The following is a 3,047-nucleotide window of genomic DNA, read 5'->3' on the forward strand; positions in this document are numbered from 1 at the left end:
CGCGCAAGAATGTGAGGCGATGCGAGGATAAGGCAGGGATGCGGGGGTGGCTGCGGGGAGGGGGGGGGGTATCCTCCCCATGTCCCCATGCTGCAGCGCTCTGCGTGGTCAGTGCCCCCACCCGGAGCTGGGGGTGCTATCTCGCATGCACACTGCAAAAACAACTTTTTCACCCCCCCTCCCCCACTCCCCACCGCCCCTCACAGGTCGGCGTCCACCCTCCCTGCCAAACGTGGTGGCGGCGAGCTGTGCAGCGAGCTCTACTTTTGGTCTGCGTGTGCTTACCGCCAGCTTTTTGGGGTTTTGGGGGTTTTAATGTGAGCATTTTTTAAAAAACTTTCTTTGACTTTTTTTTGTCTTTGCCGCTAATATGAACACACAGTGGACGATTTCATGTCACTTTTGCTCTCTTTCTCTCTCTCTCTCTCTGTGCGGCGTCGTGGCGTCGTCGGCGTCCTCGAGATCGCGGTCCAAGTCGCTGCGGCTTTGTTTTGGCTCGGAAACGGCAGATCAATCACCCTCAGCCTCATCCGGGCCCCGCTGCTGCTTGTTTAGTGGCGCGCGGGGCTTGGCTTGGCTTTGGCGGAGCGTGGCGGAGCGTGGCGGAGCGGGGCGGAGCGGGGCGGGGCGGGGCGTGGGACGCTGCGGTGCGGTTCCTCGGTCGCACTCTGGAAATGCAAATGTCAGTGGAGGTGGCGTCGCGCGATGGGCGTCGCAACGCGTTAAGGGTTTTAGGGGATTGGGGGTGGGGGTCGTCGGCGCCTTAGAACAAATCCACGGAGAGGGCGCCTCGCCCGCCACGCCACGCCACGCCCCGCCCCGCCCGGCCACGCCGTGCCTCGACAGGGCCGCAGCCCTCAGTCTGGCATTCCAAATGAGCTTAGCCGTAGAGGAATTGTGTTTGCAGTGTTTGAGGAGGGAGGCGTGTCGGACTGGGTCGGGGCCCGGGGCTCTGCCCAGGCTCTGCCGTGCTCGGGGAAGGGGACTCCTCGCGCCGCCATGGTGCAGCAATTACCATATTTTTGCTGGGTATTCGTGGACCACACCGCGCTGGCATTCGTCGTGTGCAAAAGGACGAAAAAAAAAAACGCGAAAAGAAGGGGGGGGGGGGGTGGTGGTTAGAAAAGCTGTTAATTGGGCGGACTAAAAAAATGAAAATAAAAACGCAACGTACAAGCACACGGCCGCACACGGCTGTCTAGCGGAAGAGCCTCATTCATTCAAACTTTATACATGTAAAACGCGGTGATTTCCGCGAGCAGCGCGGTGCTCTTGTCGGCGCCCCCCGTGAAGCACCGGTCCTGGTCCTGTCAGCGCGCCGGCATGGTGCGGGCCCTGGCTGCACGATAACGCTCTGTGCCCGCCCCGCCCCGCACCGCCCCACGCACTTCAAAGAGATTCCACCCATTCAACCCTCAGCCAATCTATCCGGCAGCTCCGGTCATACGACATTTCCCGGTGACGTGCCCCCGCGCCCCTGCCCGGCGCCTGCGTGGCGCTGTGCCCTCGGTGACCCCCTGACCCCACGCGGGTCGCGCACTCGACGCACTTTATATATATACTCCCCTTCTCTCTTTCCAACGCGTCCCTTACTCGCTTTGCCAACCGGAAGCAACGGGGAATTCTCGCCCCATGTGTAGCTTTGCCTGTTTTCCTGTTTGCTGTTATTTCTGAAATCCCTCTTTCCGCTTCTTGCATTCTTGCTCTCTCTCTCTCTCTCTCTTTCTCGCTCGCCGCTTCGTGCTTTCCACTAATGAGAGAGGGAGAAATAAAGAGAGAAGATTTTGAATTTATCGACGATTTGTAGGTAGAGAGAGAAAGAGACACACGCGCGCGCGCTCCCTTGGCCCTGCCCGGCGTGCCGTGCTGGCCCGGGCCCGGCTTGGCTTCCCCCAGACGCTTCAGAACAGGTGTAGCGCCACTGCTGACGCCACCACGTCGCCCCTCCCACCCCTCCCCCTCCGCCTGCCCCCCGCATGGCGTAGCCTTTGGGCCGCCCCACATGTGTGCACCACTCTGCTTAGAATCAAACGGCCGATTCACATGACCGCCGCTCTGGCGAAGTCACGTTTTGCTTTTTTTCGATTCACATTTTATATTTATAAAAAAGCATGCTACTCTCTACGCTTCTTCTCTTTTTTGTTGAGTCTGTCTTCATTTTCCACATGAGCTCATCGCTAGTTGCCTCGTTGCGGCCGACCGCCGCGCGCGCCTCACGCAGCCGACGTCGCGCTGCAAAACAAAAACATGGCGGCAGAAAGGAGATGAGCAACAAAATGAAAGTGATGAGCAGCAAAATGAAAGTGATGGAAAAGCAGAAGAAGTTGGGAAAAGAAAGCGGAAAATCGTTTATGTTTGTGAGTGGGGCCGATGATTCGCAGAATCGCAGCGGCACGGCAGTGGCGTGCGTACCAACTGCGCGTCCCCGGGGCGGGGCGGGGCGCTCTGCGCTGCGCCCCAAGCGGGGCACTAAAACTGCGAGGCTGAGGGAATTTTCTGTAGCGAAGGCCCTTGCTCGAGGGAGCAGAGGAAAGAAGGGGGGGGGGGGGGGGTCGGACCGCGACCCTTAGCCACATCTGCTAGGAGGAAAAAAGAAGCCCGACCAAGGCGCCGTCCGAGGGCTCTCCAGGTGCGTCCAGGAGTAAGGGCTGGAGGGGCGCCAGAGGAAACTTGAGGGGACGGGGGGGGGGGGGGGGGGGGGGGGGAGGCGGGAGGAGAGGGGGGGGGGGGGGGGGGGGGGGGGGGGGGGGCAGAGGAGGGATAGGCGCAGAAATGAAAGGGAAATAGAGAGAAATAGAGACGGCAGGTGGCGGCGCAGCGGCGGGGAATGCCGGGTCGGGGAACGCTTAGGACAGCCGCATGCCGAGCAAAACGGCGTCGCAAACGGTCGTCCCTCCCTCACCTCACCCCACCTCAACCAACCCCATCTCAACCAACCCCTCCTCACTCTACCCCAGCCCGGTCGGCGTCGGGGCCGTCGCGCCGTGGCGACGGACGAGGCCAGGCCGGCCCGGCCCCCGGACTAGGGCAGCGCCGGCTGGGATGGG

The 3,047-nt window shown here is 61.1% G+C and overlaps 1 protein-coding gene across 1 annotated transcript in view; it reads left to right on the plus strand.

Moving 5' to 3' along the window:
- LOC113204218 (uncharacterized) overlaps positions 1-3,047 on the plus strand; it is a gene marked incomplete in the record, with an annotated part of 45,227 nt that overhangs the window by 39,498 nt on the left and 2,682 nt on the right.

The sequence above is a fragment of the Frankliniella occidentalis genome, unplaced genomic scaffold, assembly GCF_000697945.3.
Source record: "Frankliniella occidentalis isolate FOCC.00 unplaced genomic scaffold, Focc_3.1 Scaffold4, whole genome shotgun sequence".
NCBI classification, from domain to species: Eukaryota; Metazoa; Arthropoda; class Insecta; order Thysanoptera; family Thripidae; genus Frankliniella; species Frankliniella occidentalis.